We start from the raw sequence: 21,333 nt of genomic DNA, 5'->3' as shown, positions 1-21,333 counted from the left end.
AACCACCAGAAGAAAGGAAATAGTAAAGATCAGAGCAGAAATAAATGAAATAGAGAACAGAAAAACAACAGAAAGAATCAACAAAACCAAAAGTTGGTTCTCTGAAAGCATCAAAAGAATCGACAAACTACTGACCAGACTGACAAAGAAAAACAGGAGAGGAGAGAATGCAAATACTGAAATAAATGAATGGGGGATATAACAACAGACCCAACTGAAATAAAAAGCATCATAATAGAGTTTTATGAAAAACTATACTCCAACAAATTTGAAAACCTAGAGGAAATGGATAAATTTCTAGAAATACACAACCTAATCAAACTAACACAAAGTGATGTTGAAAATTTGAATAGACTCATAACAAGAGAAGATATTGAAATGACAATAAAAAAAATAAAAATCTCCCAACAAATAAAAGTGCTGGCCCAAATGGCTTCATTGGAGAATTCTACCAAACATTCAGAGGAGAGCTTATATCAGTACTATAAAAAAGTACTTCAGAACATAGATAAGGAAGTGACACTTCCAAATTCATTCTATGAAGCCAGCATAACCCTGATACCAAGCCCAGGTAAAGACACCACAAAAAAAGAAAATTACAGACCAATATCTCTCAGGAATATAGATGCAAAAATTCTGAACAAAATTCTAGTCAATAGAATTCAGCATATCAAAAAAATAATACATACACCACAACCAAGTAGGATTCATACCAGGTATGCAAGGATGGTTCAACCTTAGAAAATCAATGTAATCCACCATATAAATAAAAGGACAGAAAAGAATCACATGATCATCTCTATTGATGGAGAAAAGGCATTCAACAAAGTGCAACACCTAATTCTGATAAAAATTATCAATAAAATAGGCATAGAAGGGAAATTTCTCAATAAAGGGTATCTATGCAAAAACAACGGCCAACTTTATTTTTAATGGAGAGAGGCTGAAACCATTCCCCTGGAGAATAGGAACAAGACAAGGATGCCGTTTATTAGCACTCCTATTTAACACTGTGCTGGAATTCCTAGCTAGAGCAATAAACAAGAAAAAGAAATAAAGGGCATCGAAAATAATAATGAAGAAGTTAAACTGTCCCTGTTTGTGTATAATATGATACTATACGTAGAAAACCGAAGGGACTCCACGAGAAAATTACTGGAACTAATACAAAGATTCAGCAGAGTAGCAATAAACAAGAAAAATATACAAAACTCAGTTGGATTCCTATACATCAATAAAGGGAATGATGAAAAGGAAATCAGGAAAACAATATCATTTATAATAACCCCTAAAAAAATGAAATACTTAGGAATAAATCTAACCAGGGATGTAAAAGACCTATACAAAGAAATCTACAAAGGCTACTGCAAGAAACCCAACGGGATCTACATAAATGGAAAAACATATCATGCTCATGAATAGGTAGACTCAACACTGTGAAAATAACAATTCTATCCAAAGCAATTTACAAATACAATGTAATCCCAAACCAAATACCAACAACATAACTTAAACAGATGGAAAAACTAATAATTATCTTTGTATGGAAAGGGAAGTAACCTCGGAGAAGTAAAGCACTACTTAAGAAGAAGAATAAAGTAGAAGGACTTGCACTACCTGACCTCAGAACCTACTATACAGCTACGGTAGTCAAAACCGCCTGGTACTGGTACAAGGACTGATACATTGACCAATGGAACCGAATTGAGAACCCAAATGTAAATCCATCCACCTACGGACACCTGATCTTCAACAAGGGCCCAAAGTCCATCAAATGGGGAAAAAACAGTCTTCTTTTTAACAAATGGTGCCGGCAAAACTGTATGTCCGTCTGTAAAAAAATGAAATAAGACCCATACCTCACACCATACACAAAAACTAATTCAAAATGGATCAAAGACCTAAATATAAAGCCAAAAACTATAAAGTTCATAGAAAAAAAATAGGATCAATGCTAGAGGCCCTAATACATAGCATTAACAGGATACAAACCATAACCAACAACACAGAAACTCCAGAAGATAAGCTAGATAATTGGGGTTTTCTAAAAATTAAACACTTATGCTTATCAAAAGACTTCACCAAAAAAGTAAAAAGAGAACCTACTACAGACTGGGAAAAAAATTTTGGACATTATAAGTCAGACAAACGTCTAATCTCTAAAATCTACAAGAAAACCCAACATCTCTACAAGAAAAAGACAAATAATCCAATCAAAAACTGGACAAAGGAAATGAACAGACACTTCAGAAAAGAAGACATTCAAGTGGCCAACACACACGAGGAGATGCTCGTGATCAAAACCACAATGAGATACCATCTCACCCCGGCATTACTGGCACGAATCAAAAAAACTGGAAATAACAAATGTTGGAGAGGCTGCAGGGAGATTGGAACTCTTATGCACTACTTGTAGGAATGCAAAATGATACAATCATTTTGGAAAATAGTATGGTGCTTCTTTAGAAAGCTAGAAACAGAAATTCCATACCAGCCAGCAATCTCACTCCTGGGAATATATCCTAGAGAAATAAGAGCTGTCACATGAATAGACATATGCACACATTTGTTCATTGCAGCACTGTTCACAAGAGCAAAAAGATGGAAACAACCTAGATGCCCATCCACAGATGAATGGATAAACAAACTATAGTACATACACACAACGGAGTATTATGCAAGAATAAAGAACAATGATGAATCTGGAGGCGGGGCCAAGACGGACAGTAGTCAGATGCTTCTGGTGGTCTCTCTTACAACAAAGACCCTAAAAATCAAGTGAATTGATTATATATGACAATCTAGGAGCCCTGAACATCAAAGGCGAAGTTGAGGAATTGAAATGAGGAGGAGGGAGAGACAGTTCGGAAGCAGCAAGGAGTTGCCAGACCTGACCCGGTGGTAGCCGGAGTCCTTCAGCCAGGATCAGCTTGTGATGTGCGGTGAAACAGCAGCGCTCAGGAGGCATCTTCCCCACTGGGGGAGACCCAGCGGCAGAGAGTTAACTCAGCCATCCAGAACCAGTGAAAAGCAGCCCTCAATCGGTGAAAGATAAGTACTTGTGTCTGGCTGACTGAGTGAATCAAAAACATCTCCCTTTGGGAAAAACCTCTCCCCATTTACTTCCTCACTCCCTGCTCTGCGCTGGGTCCAGGACAGCTTCAGAGACTGCCAAGTCCCCTGAGCCAGAATTAGGACCCATCACGCGCCCTGAGCATTCTCCTGGCCTTGGAGAGGGAACAATTAGGAAACTGGGGAAAAAATAATCTGCCGGTTCCCCTAAGCCAGGAACTCAGGGTAGACACAGCTCCTTTCCCTAGGCACAGGCATACGGGGTCCACGGACTTTGGGTGCCTTTCCCCCTGCAAAGACTTGTCTGGGCCCATTTCAATAGCATAGGCCCTTATTACCACAGTACAACAGGGTATATACCTGAAGTCTAACTTCAACTGTTTCAACTGAAAACTGGCAGGCTCACAACGTATGAAACTGCTCTGCCCATTAAGCAGGGTCTTCACCTACCCACATCAGGTGCCTGAGGACTGGTGGCTCCACCTACTCCACCTAGGCATCAGCAACAGGGGCCCAAGAATAAGAGGTGTCCACCAGTCCTTACAGCCAACAGCATTGGGTGCTCATAGTCTGGCTGCAAAATCTACCCACCTATCCCCTCTAGAGAACAGGGACACGCTTTCCTCCCGGACACTCGAGGGTGGCCATCGGCCCCTTGCCTTGCTCAGCATATGTCCCCCTGCTGCAGCTGGATGCCTGTGCCTACACCAATCACCCATGCCTGTCTAGAACTGTAGGTGAGAGCCTGCACCACACACTTGTTGGCCGACTACCTGGACACCTGATCTGAATACATACAGGAGGAGAGGTGGAGTCCTGTGCTTACACACTTAGTGGCAAGTCTGGCCACCAGGTGGCAGGACATTGGCTTCGGGGGCGCCAGTGATTGGGCTAGCTCACACGAGCAGTCTATTTCAGCATATCAAAACAAAACAAACAAGAAGCTAAGACACAGTAAGCAAACATAAAATAAATATAACTAATTGATGTCTTGGAGACAACAGTCAATATCAAATCACATAAAGTGGCAGACCATGATGGCTTCAGCAAGCTACCAAAATAAAGTATCAAGAAATTTTCCAGAGGAAGAGAATTTCATGGAATTACCAGAGGTAGAATACAAAAGATTAATATACAAAACACTTTAAGATATCAGGAAGCAAACTAGACAAAATGCAGAACAAGCAATAGGGGAACATAAGAATATTAGAGAAGAGCATATGACAAATTTAACAGACTACAAGAAACCACAGAGAGACAGCAATCAGAAATCCAGAAGATTAACAATAAAATTTCAGAATTAGACAACTCAGTAGAAAGTCAAAGGAGCAGAATTGAAGCAATGGAAGTCATGATTAGTGAGACTCAAGATAAAGCAACTGACACAAACTTATTTAAGGAAAAATCATATAGGAGGATTTTTAAAAAATGAAGAAGCCCCAAGAATTATGTGGGACTCTATCAAGAGGAATAACCTATGAGTGTTTAGAGTATCAGAACAGGGGAGTATAACAGAAAATAGAGAGAGAATTGTTGGAGATTAGTTGGCAGAAAACTTCCCTGATAACGTGAAAGATGAGAAGTTATCCATCCAAGATGCTCATTGAACCTCAATAAGGTAAATCCTAAAAGAAAGTCACCAAGGCATATTATAATCAAACATGCCAAAACCAAAGATAAAGACAGAATTTTAAGAGCACCTAGGGATAAATGAAAAGTCATCTACAAAGGAAAGTCTAAGACTAAACTCAGACTACTCAGCAGAAACCATGCAGGCAAGAAGATAATGGGACGACATATATAAAGCCTTGAAGAAAAAAGATTGCCAGCCAAGAATTACACACCCACAAAACTGTCTCTCAAACATGATGGCAAAATTAGGGCACTTCCAGATAAACAGAAGTTTAGGGAATTTGCAAAAACCAAAACAAAATTACAAGAAATATTAAAAGGAGTCCTCTGGTTAGAAAATCAATAACATCAGACAACAACCCAAGACTAGAACACAGGACAGAGCAACCAGGTATCAACCCAGATATGGAAGTCACAAAAATAAATGAAAGCTAAAACACTGAAAATAGGGAAACAGACACATCAATATGTAAGAGATGATAAGGTTTAAACAAAGAACAGGGAATAAAAAAAAGTAGTCATAGATCTTTCATATGGAGAGGAACTCAAGGCGATATAAAGAAATAAAAGACTGCTTTAAACTTAGAAAAACAGGAGTAAATCTTAAGGTAACCACAATGGAAACTAACAATCCTACACATCAAAATAAAAAACAAGAACACTCAGCAAATACAAAATCAATAATAATGAAAAAGATGAAAAGGAAATACATAAAGAAAAACGACTCAGCACAGAAAATTAAGTGGAACAAAGAAACTGTCAACAAAACACAAAAAAAGACATCAAACTGACAGCACTAAACTTATACCTATCAATAATTACGCTGAATGTAAATGGAATAATTGCAAAAATAAAGAGACAGAGAGTTGCAGATTGAATTAAAAAACACTATCCATCTCTATGCTGCCTACAAGAGACACATCTTAGACTTAAAGACATAAACTAAAACTCAAAGGATAGAAAAAAATATTTCAAGCAAACAACACTCAAAAAAGAGCAGGAGTACAATATTAATCTCTGACAAAATAGACTTTAAAGTAAAATCCACCACAAAGGATAAGGAAGGACGCTATATAATGATTAAAAGGTCAGTACACCAGAACATAACTATAATAAATATTTACAAACCCAATGACAGGGCTCCAAAATACATAAAACCAACTCTAACAGCATTGAAAAGAAAGATAGACAGCCCCACAATAATAGTAGGAGACTTCAACACATCACTTTTGGGGAACGACAGAACATCCAGAAAGAAACTCAACAAAGACACGGAAGATCTAAATGCTACAATCAACCAATTTGATCTCATGAACATATACCGAACACTCCACCCAACAGCTGCCAAGTATACTTTCTTTTTTAATGCACATGGAACATTCTCCAGAATAGACCACATATTAGGCCATAAAGCAAGCCTTAACAAAATCCAAAGCATCAAAATGTTACAAAGCATCTTTTCTGCCATAAGGCCATAAAAGTAGAAATGCATAACAGAAAAAGCAAGGAAAATAAATCAAACATATGGAAAATGAACAACACCTTGCTCAAAAACGACTGGGGTACAGAAGAAATTAAGGAAATAATAAAGAAATTCATAGAATCAAACGAGAATGAAAACACATCTTACCAGAACCTTTGGGACACAGGAAAAGCAGTGCTCAGAGGTTAGTTTATAGCAATAAATGCACACATCCAAAAAGAAGAAAGGGCCAAAATCAAAACATTAAACCTAAAACTAGAACAAGAAGAACGAGAGCAGCAAAAGAAGCCCTTGGGCACCAGAAGAGAGGAAATAATAAGAATTAGAGCAGAGTTAAATGAAATATAGAATAGAAAAATAATTGAAAGAGTTAACAAGACCAAAAGCTGGTTCTTGGAAAAGATCAACAAATTGATAAACCACTGGCAAAAATGACAAAAGAAAAACAGGAGACAAAGCAAATAACCCGTATAAGAAATGAGATGGGTGATATCACAACAAACCCAACAGAAATTAAAAGAATCAGAACAGAATACTATGAAAAATCGTACTCTAACAAATTTGAAAACGTAGAGGAAACAGACAAATTTCTAGAAACTCACTACCTACCTAAAGTAACACAAACAGAGGTAGAACAACTAAATAAACCCATAACAAAAGAAGAGATTGAAAAGGTAATTAAAAAACTCACAACAAAAACAAAGCCCCGGTCCGGACAGTTTCACTAGAGAATTCTACTGAACTTTCAGAGATGAGTTAACACCACTACTACTAAAGGTATTTCAGAGCATAGAAAACGATGGAATATTCCCAAACTCATTCGATGAAGCCAGCATAACCCTGATACCAAAAACAGGTAAAGACACCACCAAAAAAAAAAAAATTACAGATGAATATCCCTCATGAACACTGACACAAAACTCCCAAACAAAATTCTAGCCAACAGAATTCAGCAACATATCAAAAAAATAATTTACCATGATCAAGTGGGATTTCTACCAGGTATGCAGGGATGGTTCAATATTAGAAAAACAATCAATGTAATACATCACATTAATAAAACAAAAGACAAGAACCACATGATCTTATCAACCAATGCAGAAAGGCATTTGACAAAGTCCAACACCAATTCATGATAAAAACACTCAACAAAATAGGAATAGAAGGGAAATTCCTCAACATAATTAATGGCATTTTTACAAAGCCAACAGCCAACATCATCCTAAATGGAGAGAGTTTGAAAGCATTCCCAATGAGAACAGGAATCAGACAAAGATGCCCTTTATCACGACCCTTATTCAACATTGTGCTGGAGGTCCAAGCCAGAGCAATTAGGCTAGATAAAGAAATAAAGGGCATCCAGTCTGGTAGGGAAGAAGTAAAAGTGTCTCTACTTGGAGATGATATGAACTTATACACAGAAAAATCCCAAAGAATCCACAAGGAAACTACTGGAACTACTAGAAGATTTCAGTAAAGTATCAGGATACAAGATAAACATGCAAAAATCAGTCAGATTCCTCTACACCAACAATGAGAACTTCAAAGAGGAAATCACCAAATCAATACCATTTACAACAGCCCCCAAGAAGATAAAATACTTACGAATAAATCTAACCAGAGATGTGAAAGACCTCTACAATGAAAACTACAAGACACTACTGCAAGAAATCAAAAGAGACCTGCATAAGTGGAAAAACATACCTTGCTCATGGATAGGTGGACTCAACATTGTGAACATGTCATTTCTACCCAAAGAGATCTACAGATACAACACAATCCCAATCCAAATTCCAATGGCATTTTTTAATGAGATGAACAAACAAATCACCAACTTCATATGGAAAGGGAAGAGGCCTCGAATAAATAAAGCATTACTCAAGAAGAAGAACAAAATGGGAAGCCTCATGCTACCTGATTTTAGAACCTATTATACTGCCAGGGTAGTCAAAACGGCCTGGTACTGGTACAATAACAGATACATAGACCAATGGAACAGAACTGAGAATCCAATGTAATTCATCCACCTATGAGCAGCTGATATTTGACAAAGGCCCAAAGTCTGTTAATCGGGGAAAAGATAGTCTCTTTAACAAATGATGCTGGCATAATTGGATCTCCATCTGCAAAAAAATGAAACAAGATCCATACCTCAAACCATGCAAAAAACTAACTCAAAATGGATCAAAGACCTAAATATAAAATTGAAAATGATAAAGATCATGGAAGAAAAAATAGGGACACCGCTAGGAGCCCCAATACATGGCATAAACAGAATACGAACCATAACTAACAATGCACAAACACTAGTAGCGAAACTAGATGACTGGGAGCTCCTAAAAATCAGACACTTATGCTCATCAATAAGACCTCAACAAAAGAGTAAAAAGGCAACCTGCAGACTGGGGAAAAAGTTTTGGCTATGACAAATCCAATCAGCATCTAATCTCTAAAATCTACCAGATACTGCAAAACCTCAACAACAAAAAGACAAATCACCCAGTTAAAAAATGCGCAAAGGATACAAACAGGCACTTCGCCAAAGAAGACATTCAGGCAGCTAACAGACACGTGAAGAAATGCTCACGATCATTATCCATTAGAGAAATGCAAATCAAAACTATAATGAGATACCATCTCATCCCAACAAGGCTAGCATTAATCCAAAAAAAAAAAAAAAAGAAATGTTTGAGAGGTTTGGAGAGACTGGAACACTTACACACTGTTGGTGGGAATGTATAATGGTACAACCACTTTGGAAATCGATTTGGTGCTTCCTTAAAAAGCTAGAAATAGAAATACCATACAATCCAGCAATCCAACTCCTTGGAATATTCTAGAGAAATAAGAGCCATCACACGAATAGATACATGCACACATGTTCACTGCAGCACTGTTCACGATAGCAAAAAGATGGAAACAACCTAGGTGCCCATCAACAAACGAATGGATAAACAAATTATGGTATATTCACACAATGGAATACCGTGCAACGATAAAGATCAACGATGAATCCGTGAAACATCTTATAACATGGAGGAATCTGGAAGGCATTATGCTGAGTGAATTTAGTCAGTCGCAAAACGACAAATACTGTATAAGACCACTATTATAAGAACTCAAGAAAAGGTTTAAACACAGAAGAAAACATTCTTTGATGGTTACCAGGAGGGTATGGGAGGGAGGGGGTAATCACTAACTAGATAGTAGACAAGAATTATTTTGGGTGAAGGGAAGGACAACACGTACTACAGGAGAAGTCAGCACAACTGGACTAAACCAAAGCTAATAAGTTTCCTGAATACAACCAAACGCTTCAAGGGACAGAGTAGCAGGGGCGTGGGTCTGGGGACCATGGTTTCAGAGGACATCTAGATCAACTGGCATAACAAAGTTTATTAAGAAAATGTTCTGCATCCCACTTTGTTGAATGGCCTCTGGGGGCTTAGAAGCTAGCGAGCGGCCAAATAAGATGCATCAATTGGTCCCAAACCACCTGGAGTAAAGGAGAATGAAGAACACCAAAGACACAAGGAAAGCAGCAGCCCAAGAGACAGAAAGGGCCACATAAACCAGAGACTTCACCAGCCTGAGACCAGCAGAACTAGATGGTTACTGGCTACCAACAATGACCGCCCTGACAGGGAACACAACAGAGACTCCCTGAAGGAGCAGTAGAAAAGCAGGGTACAGAACTCAAATTCTAGTAAAAACACCAGACTTAATGGTCTGACTGAGACTGGAGGAACCCCAGAAGAGACATGGCCCCAGCCTCTCTGTTAGCCCAAAACTAAAACCATTCCCGAGGCCAACTCTTCAGACAAAGATTAGACTGGACTATGGGACATAAAATGATGCTTGTGAAAAGTGTGCTTCTTAGCTCAAGTAGATACATGAGACTAAATGGGCAGCTCCTGTCTGGAGGCGAAATGAGAAGGCAGAGAGGGTCAGGAGCTGATTGAATGGACACGGGGAATCCCGGGTGGAAAGGAAGTGTGTGCTGTCACAGTATAGGGAGAGCAACTAGGGTCACATAACAACGTATGTATAAATTTTTGTATGAGAGACTAACTTGAATTTTAAACTTTCACTTACAGCACAACAATAAAAAAAAAGAAGGATGATCATTTAAAAATAAAAAGGACTTCACCAAAAGAGTAAAAAGAGAACCTATAGACTGGGGAAAAAGATTTTAGTTATGACATATCCAACAAGGGTCTAATCTCTAAAATCTATAGAGCACTTCAACACCTGAACAACAAAAAGACAAGTAATACAATCAAAAATGGGCAAAGGATATGAACAGACACTTCACCAAAGAAGATATGCAGGCGGCTAACAGACACATGAGGAAATGCTCGCCATCACTAGCCATTAGAGAAATGCAAATCAAAAAACTACAATGAGATACCATCTTACCCTGACATACTGGCACGAATCAAAAAAATAGAAAGTAACAAATGTTGGAGAGGCTACAGGGAGACTGGAATTCTTATGCACTGCTAGTGGGAATGTAAAATGGTACAATCATTTTGGAAAATGACATGACACTTCCTTAAAAAGCTAGAAATAGAAATACCATATGATCCAGCAATCCCACTCCAAGGAATATACCCTAGAGAAATAAGAGCCATCACACAAACAGACATATGCACAGCCATGTTCATTGCAGCATTATTCACAACAGCAAAAAGATGGAAATAACCTAAGTGCCCATCGACAGATGAATGGATAAACAAATTATGGTACATACACACAATGGAATACTATGTAATGATAAAGAACAATGACAAATTCTCAAAACATCTCACAACCTGGATGAATCTGTAGGACATTATGCTGAGTGAAATAAGTCAATTACAAAAGTACAAATATTGTATGAGACCACTATCATAAAAACCCAAGAAAACATTTACATACAGACAAAAAAAATCTTTGATGGTTAAGAGGGAGGGAGGTGTGGGGAGGAAAACCCACTTACTAGATACTAGACAAGTGTTAACTTTGGTGAAGGGAAAGACAACATACAACACTGGAGAAGTCAGCACAACTTGAACAATACAAAGTCACAGAGGCTTCCTAGGCTCATCCAAATCCCCTGAGGGACTGAATTACTGGGGCTGAGGGCAGGGGACCATGGTCTCAGCAGACATCTAGGTCAACTGGCATAACATAGGTCATAAAGAAAATGTTCTACATTCTACTTTGGTGAGTAGTATCTGGGGTCTTAAAGCTTGCGAGCAGTCGTCTAAGACACATCTATTGGTCCCATCACAATCAGAGCAAAGGAGAATGAAAAAAACCAAAGACACAAGGAAAATATCAGTCCAAAGGACTAATGGACCACATGAATCACAGCCTGTGTCCACAACTAGATGGTACCCAGCTACCACCACCTATGACTCAGACAGGGATCACAACAGAGGGTCCCAGACAGAGCAGGAGAAAAATGCAGAATAAAATTCAAATTCACAAAAAAAGACCAGACTTACTGGTCTGACAGAGATGGGAGGAATCCCAGAGACTATGGCCCCCAGATACCTTGCTAACTCAGAACTGAAGCCACTCCTGAAGTCTACCTTTCAGCCAAAGATTAGACAGGCCTATAATAGAAACAATAACACATGTGAGGAACGTACTTCTTAGTTCAGTCAAATACACGAGACCAAAAAGACAACACCTGCCCGAAAGCAAAGATGAAAAGGCAGGAAGGGACAGGAAAACTGGACGAATACACAGGAAGAACCCAGGGTTGAAACAAAAACGAGGAGAGTGCTGACGCATTTTGGGAATTACAACAAATGTCACAAAACAATTTGCATAAAAATTTTTGAATGAAAAACTAACTTGTGCTGTAACTTTCCCTTAAAACACAATAAAATAAAATTTAAAAAAAAGAATTTGCAAATCAACATCAACAAAAACCACAGAATGTTTATATTCTTCTGTGTTGCTCAATAGCTCCCCCATTGCCTTCAGGGTCAAGTTCAAGCTTTTTAGCCTGGTATATGATTTCCTTCATGGTCTTGCCCTGAATGTTCTCCAGCCTCATCTCCCACCACATTCACATGCTTCTTCCTTACAGAAATATTCATTTCCTTGAAGGTCCAGACTCCTACATTCTCTCTTGCCTTAGTGCCACTGCACAGGTTATTCCCACTCCTGAAATGCTCTCACTTCTCTCCCTCCCCTCTGTGTGACTAACTCCTACCCACCTTTAAGGTTCAGATCAAGCCTATTGGGAGTTTTCCTTTGAATACCCAGGTTCACTTTTCTATGAAAACTTTTATCTACGCTTTCCCACTCCCCACCCAACCCTGTGAGAAACTCTCAAGCCTTACTCATCCAGGGGTCCCAGTATCCTGGACTATATACATAGTAGGCAGGAGCTGCACACATACTAAGCACACATTAAATATTTTTGAAAGATTGAGAGGATGTCACTGAATTAATTACTTTCCATGTGGAGAGGGGACATTGAAACCACCCCAAATGATGCCAGGTGGTTTCCCATAGAGTCAGGTTTTCTAACTATCTGTCCCAAGCAGTATGAGATTCAGCAGTCAGATCACAACCAAATGTGCGAAAAGGCCAGCTTTCTACTCACATCAGGAGGCAGCATACTGGCCCAATTACATGCTCTCTTGGCTAGGATTTAAAGTTTAAACAAAAGGAGAGTTGCTTGCCTGGACCTAGAGAATAGGACAAATGAGTGAGGAAGTCTCCCATGTAGTCAAGGGCCTGAGAGCTCACCAGAACACAGACCTACACAGAAAGTGGCCTCAAAGGAAGCACCAGGTAGCCTACACACTCCCTAAAATGGTCTGGCTGGTGGAAATGAAGGCAGAATTGTTAGATTTTTCCTCAAGATCTGGAAGGCTATTATAGCATACTTTCTGAAACCACTATTGACCAACACATAGCAAGTAGTGGTTTATCAAGTGCATGGAAGTAGTGACTTACATCAAAGCCTTAGTTTAAATTTTATAGTTTCTTTCAGTCTTATAATTTCTCTGTTTAATCATAAAGTAAATTATCTTCCAAAATAATAAATGTTCACTACCTTTCTAAATAACAAAATACATTTTCCCAGCACATAAACCAATAGCTTTATTTTTATGCTAGAACTCATGTGAAATTGCACATCATGAATTACTTATGCCATCTAATTTAATTAAATTATTATTCCTGAATTCATATCTAATCCACAAAAATGTTTATCTCAATAAAAAAATTATCTCAGCACCCTTGAATAATAGATTTCTAGTAAAATTTCAAGAAAGTAAGTGGATATTTGGTTTGAAATGGCAAGGCATATTATAATTGTAATGATGAAAATATGTTAAACTATTTAACCATAACTTCTGTTCTATTTACTGACTGGTGTCTCATAAAGGAAAGCTTATTTAGTATCAAAGTAGAATCATAGGAGCAAGAAGTTAAGTTTTTGTTCCAACTACGTCACCAAAGTTACTTTCAGGTTATCGATAAGATTCACAGAGATGGCAGGCAGATGCCCCCTCAAATGGAAGCAGATACCTTGCCAGTTAAATGCATAAAGTTTGCACTTATAGAGGAGAAGATCTCATTTCACCACAGAAAACAGAAGAGGGGAAGAAACCAACAGTTAAAAAAAAAAAAACCTTTGAGGCTCATACCATTATGCCACCCTCTACTCCTCACCTTTTCTCTTACCTACTGACTCCTCCTCAGTCAGAACTGCCTCCATATTCATTGAGATGCCTTTGGCAATTGTCTCATATCCACCTCTCCATCCCAAATCCTGGCATCATCTGGGGTGGTTTCAGTGTCCTCAAAGAAATGCTTTCAAACCCCCTTGACTTTAAATTTCTAGATTTCTTCAGTTCTGTTCATCTCCGTCACCACTTCACTTACACCACCCATGTCCACAGCAGCACCCTGAGTAGAATCCACTCAGCCTCTGCAATCCTAAAAGCCAAAAAAATAAGAAAAATCTCCAACCACAGCCTCACAGACTCTCACTCTCATCACACTTGCTCTCTGACATCATCAAGACTTCCATTTCCTTGGCCTCACTCTGTTGTCTGCATTCACTTACACTCCTAATCATACTACACATCACAATTGATCATTTAAATCACTTTTTGCCCCATCCACCAACTCTCTTTTCCCTTTAAACTTCTGTCACACCAGCCCAACAAAATTCCAACCCTGGATTACTCCAAACATCTTTTTTTTCCACTTCTACACCAGCCTATTGAGCATTGCTAGAGGTAGCAACGCAGTCATTTAGGTTGGTGCCACCACAAAGTCATGGTCTCCAGCCTCAGGGAGACCGTCAATATCACCCAGGAGTTCTATGTGCTTTGAATGTGCTCCCTCTCCCCATCTCCACAACATGTATTTCAAACCCCTTCACCCTCCTCAAGCCCCCCACCCCATCATTTCACTGCTCATTTCTACCTCATAGAAAAAAAATCTAGAAACAATCAAGAAGGTACTGACTTAATTTCTTGCTCGCCATCAACAAACTTATCTGTGTCAAGATCATCCTCACTGCCAGGTTGAAGAGATGAGGAGCTGTCTTTCCTGAACCAAATTCAATGGCAATTTTTTAAGTGACCAGCATTTATTAAGTTTTTTCAAAATGTTTAACTTAATGCAAACAAAAACTTTTTTTGCACTTACGTTTCATTGGTTCACCTAATCAACCAAACCCATTGCCGTCGAGTCGATTCCAACTCATAGTGACCCTATAGGACAGAGTAGAACAGCCCCATAGGGTTTCCAAGGCTGTAAACTTTATGGAAGGAGCCCTGGTGGCACAGTGGCTAAGCACTCAGCTGCTAACCAAAAGATCAGTGGTTCAAGCCCACGAGCAGCTCCGCAGGAGAAAGATGTAACAGTCATACACAGAGATGGGTCCTTAACCTTTGGTGTCACTACCCTTTTGTACACATTCCATGGTGCTAGTGTCAGAAACCAGACACTGGAGGAGCAGATTACAGGTCTTAAACAGCATGAATGACACCTCTTCCAATTAACAGAGAAAGCTCTCCTTGCTTACCCACTAAAAATCCTGTATCGTTTCTATTTCGTGCAATTACAAATTGTTTCCAACCTCATCAGAGTCCTAAGTATTGCTGAGTAATTAATACTTTCACTTGGGCATAATCAGTAGATCTGCTGGACAATCTCTGTTTGCTCTTCCAGAACCATTCTCCACCCTGTTTTGTGCCCTGGAAGGCTGATCTGTATGGACTACACATCAATGGGCTCCCTTGGGCTTCGGGCTGGGCTCAACAAATGGGAGACTCTGGCAGGAAACTAGAGATCAGTAAGACTAGTTGGCTGTCTTTCCCTGCCAGCCAAAGTTTGGCAGTCATTGTCTCCCTCTACTGAAGGGCACAATTCCTGAAAGATGATCCTCTCCTACAGCCATGGTTCTGTTTTATAGTTGCTCCCTCTTGCACATTTAGGAGTCCTGGTGGTACAGTGGTTAAGAGCTTGGCTGCTAACCAAAAGGATGGCAGTTCTAATCCACCAGCCACTCCTTGGAAACTCGATTGGGCAGTTCTGCTCTGTCCTACAGGGTTGTTATGAGTCCGAATCGACTTGATGGCAGTGGGTTTTTTTTGGTTTTTTGCACGTTTGGGCCTAGGTGTAGTAAAGCTGTTGCTAGCTCCCGGGCACTCTACCATCCCTTATTGCTTTCTCTTAATCCTGCCCATACCTTTGTAAATAGTGCCTTCATTCAACTTTCTCCAAATATCTCTCTTGAGTGTGTCATATATTTATGCTGGGATCCTGACAAAGATAGTCCCTTTTCCCACTACTCAGAGACACAATTGCAAGACATTACTATTCTCTGTATTCTACTCAAAGCTCAAACTCTAGAAAGTATTCTCCTAAACCCCATGTCCTCTATTAACTTAGGCTGCTTGTCACCAACAATCTGGTACTCTCCAAGAATCACACATATGCCTCTATTGAAGAGTTATACACTTTTTTCTTTGTCACATTTCTTTGAATGTTTTTCTCTTCAAAAGGGTAAGACTGTATTAATCCTTTCAGTAAACCAGGATTTTATCAGAGAACCAAATAAATAAAAAAACACTTCACCTTTGTAACATAGTTTATAAAGAAAATGTTCCACATTCTACTTTGGTGAGTAGCATCTGGGGTCTTAAAAGCTTGAGAGAGGCCATCTAAGATACTCCACTGGTCCCATACCTTCTGGAGCAAAGGAGAATGAAGAAAACCAAAGACACAAAGGAAAGATTAGTCCAAGGGACTAAGGGACTACAACTACCACAGCCTCCACCAGATTGAGTCCAGCACAACTAGATGGTGCCTGGCTACCACCACCAACTGTCTGACAGGGATCACAATAGAGGGTGCCAGAAAGAGTTGGAGAAAAACGTATAACAAAATTCTAACTCACAAAAAAAGACCAGACTTACTGGTCTAACAGAGACTGGAGAAACCCCGAGAGGATGGCCCCCAGACACCCTTATAGCTCAGTGATGAAGCCACTCCTGAGGTTCACCCTTCCAAAGATTAGACAGGCCCATAAAACAAAATGAGACTAAATGGGCACATCAGCCCAGGGGCAAGGACTAGAAGGCAGGAGGGGACAGGAAAGCTGGAAATGGGGAATCTAAGGTCAAGAAGGGGATAGTGTTGACATGTCGTGGGGTTGGCAACCAATGTCACAAGACAATATGTGTATTGTTTAATGCGAAACTAGTTTGCTCTGTAAACCTTCATCTAAAGTACAAGGAAAAAAAATACCTTGACTTTATTGCTTTTCCATGCTAGAATCACTCCACACTTCCGTCCTTTAGCCTACTGAAAACCACTCCCAAATCTAGGACTTAATCATCAGATCTCTTAAGTAGCAGCAGAAAGCATATTGACCAAATGGTCTTCATTGTCTCCCCTACATGCTAAGGTACGTGACCCAACAGAGACCCAAATAACAAGCTCCTACAGTGTCCTGTCATCATCTTGTTCATCAAAAATATTTTTCCATCAACAGAGATTGAATCATATTTCATTATGAAGACATGAATTTTATAGAAAAATTATACGGCAACATTAAAACATACCAGAAATAATATCTAAGATATCTCTGTGGAGTTAAAAATTCACTATTACGCTCTTAGAAAGTACTTGTATAGATACAAGCTATGAACTATAAGGAAGCAGAACAAGAGCCTAGAGAAATATACGAGAGGCTGAAATGCATACCCTGGGTCCCCCATGTGCACAGGGAATGCCAGAGGCCTATGGGAGTAGGGGGATTCTCACTCAAAGGTCTCTAGAATCTACTTTCATGAATGCTAAGATCTTTCTGAAAGATGCCAAACTAGCCTGGGCTGGGCCATGAAAGCCGAGAATTGGTGCCTTCCAATATTCCAGGCACCAACGACCTCTACTCAAACTAACCCTACATCCTAGATGTTCTAGCACAACCCCAGAGACCCATTCTGCAGTGGGGATGAGGAGGAGGGGGTCTGGGCAAGAGTTTCATAGAGGAGGTTAACAGAGGACCTGATTTTAAGTAATACATAGAAGTTTGCCAGACAGGGAAAATAAGGAAGAGAATTCTAAGCAAAGAAATCAGAAGGCACAAAGACACAGAGGTAGGGAAGTGAATGGCATTTGGGGAAAGGGCAAAAAGAGCATATGGAAGAAGGATAAGATGTGGGAAGGAGTGGTAGGAGAGATGGTATCAACATTGCTGGGGATTAAATTATAATGAACCTTGGGGGCTAGGCTACACTTTGAAACTTATCATAGGGGAAACAGCCACTGAAGGTCTCTGAAAAGAGAACAGACATAATGAGGCCTAAGTATTTCCTCCATGAGATTATACTCCCCTTGAGGTAAGGATTTGTCTTCTACAATTATTTATGTCATCCAGTGGCTTTTACACATAGTTGGAACTATGATTTTCATATTTCTGTGTCCCCCAGCACTTCCCATAGTTCACTGCACATAGCTAACAATGAATAAAAGAGTTATTATTATAGTCTTCCCTAAAAGATGTACACCAATGACTGATTGTACTTGCCAAGGAAGTAAAAACATTAAGCCAAAACAGGAACAAGGAATAAAAAATTTACAGCTAATGCTCAAGATCTGCCAACGACTGCCAACCAACATTAGCCCAAGTCGAAATCTGCATAGTTAAAATCCAGTGAAAATATAATGATCAGAAGCTTTCACTTAAAACCTGTAAACAATGAGGAACAACTCAGAAAAGGAGGGTGAGAATGGTCACACAACTCAAAGAATGTAATTAATGTCACTAAATTGTACACGTAGAAACTGTTGAATTGGTATATGTTTTGCGCTGTGTATTCTCAACAACAAAATAAAAAAAATTTACAAAAAATAATAAAACCTGTTAACACGTTTGATTTGGTGTCTTTATCTTTCCTGACTGATGAAAATTTAATATCTCCTCAAAGTGATGAAGTGCTTCTTATGCTATTGTATATGTTCAACTTTTGGTATCTTTTGATCAAGATAGAATGTTACGTTTGTGTTAATTCAAGCAAGGAGGTAGGGAGCCAGGATTTTCCTTTATCACAGCAATCAGAGACTCATTCATGACTGAAAATGAGAGTAAATTTTGTTTTCTCTAACAACATTTCTAACTAGTTCATCAGAGCAAAGAGAGTCCAAGTTATTGAAAATTAAAATATTTTAATATTAGCAAGTAACTTCCATAGCTATCACAAAGAAAGAGTCTAAAATGTATTTGCTTGATCTTATGGTAACTGGGCAATTACATGTATTATTTTTATTCATATCAGAATCATGAAATTACTGACCATATATACAAGAAATTCTGTTTGATTAATAAAAGATACGACCCCAACAACTAAGATCCATTCTAATACCCAGAATATAGCAACTTAGATTTACATAAAACCAGTCCCTTTCTCCATTCCAAAGACAGGAACCATGACTTCACACTTACTCAGGGACAAAACTAGCCCAAGCTCCCCTTTCTGTGCACACTGGAGCTGGCCAGAGCACCTGGGCAGACCTAACCCAAGGTAAAACTGTGAATTTTTCAGACTCTCTTTGGTGCTCCTTCTAGGGGAATCTCTCCTCTCCCTTTCTTGACTATTCTTCTCCTTAAATGCCAAGTGCTGTTTTTGGGCCTGGGAAGCCCTCTTCTCCAACCTCTCTCTAAACTTACCAAACCTGTGTCCCATTCTCTATCATTATATCTTTTCTCACTGATGAAAATTAAACATCTCCTTAAAGTAATGAAGTTTTTCTTACAATAACCTGGGGAATCAATCCTCAACAAACTAGGAATTCCTAGTTAGAATGCTTATGAAGCCCTACAGAGGAATCTGTGTTCTAAAAGAGGGCTACTGGAAAGCATAAGGCAAAGAAATAATTCCTAAGGTAAGATTTCAAGCATTATTCAGTCAGGTATTTTGGCCAGGGATATATTTTCAGCACAACTCATGTCACTCCATGCATATAATCACATGGTAAAACAACTAGTTCACCTATATCTCAGCCTCTCCACACACAGACCAAATATAACTTAACCTTTCTAAAATTCAAAAATGTCAAATTTCATCTTAGCAGACACTGCTCTTGCTTCTAGGGTACCCTAGGGTTATATCCATGGCATACTATCGCACCATACCAAAATTATTTACTTGTCTGGCCTCCCACCCCAACAACTTGTAGGCACCTTGAGGGTGGAGACTGTATCTTTGACCCTGGAGGCTAGCACATTATTTAGCACATAGTAAGTGCTCAATCCGCCACATATCTGTCAGTTTGTCATACTGTACTGGGATAGAAACGATGCTGGAGATCACATGATAGAATTTTGCAAGACCAACAACTTCTTCATTGCAAATACCTTTTTTCTACAACATAAATGGCGACTAGACACATGGCCTCACCAGATGGAATACACAGGAATCAAATTGACTACATCTGTGGAGAGAGTCAATGGAAAAGCTCAATATCATCAATCAGAACTAGGCCAGGTACAGACATCGGAATAGACCATCAACTGCTCATATGCAAGTTCAAGATGAAGCTGAAAACATCAGAACAAGTCCACGAGAGCCAAAGTATGACCTTGAGTATATCCCACTTGAATGTGGAGACCATCTCAAGAATAGATTTGACGCGTTGAACACTAATGAACAAAGACCAGATGAGTTGTGGAATGACATTAAGGATATCATACATGAAGAAAGCAAGAGGTCATTGAAAAGACAGGAAAGAAAGAAAAGACCAAAATGGATGTCAGAAGAGATTCTGAAAGTTGCTCTTGAACGTAGAGTAGCTAAAGCGAATGGAAGAAATGAAGTAAAAGAGCTGAACAGATGATTTCAAAGGGTGGCTCAAGAAGACTAAGTAAAGTATTATAATGAAGTGTGCAAAGACCTGGAGTTAGAAAACCAAAAGGGAAGAACATGCTCGACATTTCTCAAGCTGAAAGAACTGAAGAAAAAATTCAAGCCTTAAGTTCCAACAGTGAAGGATTCTACAGGGAAAATATTAAATGATGCAGGAAGCATCAAAAGACAATGGAAGGAATACACAGAGTCACTATACCAAAAAGAAATGGTCGACGTTAAACCATTTCAGGAGGTAACATATGATCAGGAACTGATGGTACTGAAGGAAAAAGTTGAAGCTGCACTGAAGGCATTGGTGAAAAACAAGGCTCCAGGAATGGACAGAATACCAACTGAGACGTTGCAACAAATGGATACAGCACTGGAAGTGCTCATTCGTCTATGCCATGAAATTTGGAAGATAGCTACCTGGCCACCCAACTCAAAGAGATCCATATTTCTGCCTATTCCCAAGAAAGGTGATCCAACCGAATGCAGAAATTATCAAATAATATCGTTAATATCACATGCAAGCAAAATTTTGCTAAAGATTATTCAAAAGCAGCTGCAGCAGTATATCAACAGGGAACTGCCAGAAATTCAAGCCAGATTTAGAAGAGGACGTGTAACCAGGGATATCATGGCTGATGTCAGATGGATCTTGGCTGAAAGCAGAGAATATCAGAAATATGTTTACCTGTGTTTTATTGACTATGCTAAGGCATTCGACTGTGTGGTTCATAACAAATTATGGATAAAATTGCAGAG

At 39.1% G+C, this 21,333-nt stretch overlaps 1 protein-coding gene and 1 long non-coding RNA gene across 5 annotated transcripts in view; both read right to left on the bottom strand.

Moving 5' to 3' along the window:
* Positions 1–21,333, bottom strand: part of MSRA (methionine sulfoxide reductase A) — a 798,651-nt gene that overhangs the window by 710,784 nt on the left and 66,534 nt on the right. The gene's annotated exons all lie outside the window — the stretch shown is intronic.
* LOC111821584 (uncharacterized) lies at positions 12,842–16,339 on the bottom strand. The gene is made up of 2 exons (XR_002824955.1): positions 16,292–16,339; positions 12,842–14,137 (listed from the first exon to the last, which is right to left on the bottom strand). It is a non-coding gene; the product is annotated as an uncharacterized LOC111821584 (long non-coding RNA).

Source organism: Trichechus manatus, unplaced genomic scaffold (assembly GCF_000243295.1).
Source record: "Trichechus manatus latirostris isolate Lorelei unplaced genomic scaffold, TriManLat1.0 scaffold00091, whole genome shotgun sequence".
Classification (NCBI taxonomy): Eukaryota; Metazoa; Chordata; class Mammalia; order Sirenia; family Trichechidae; genus Trichechus; species Trichechus manatus.
The sequence above is the reverse complement of the archived record's forward strand: the minus strand, read 5'-3'. Positions and strand labels throughout refer to the sequence as shown.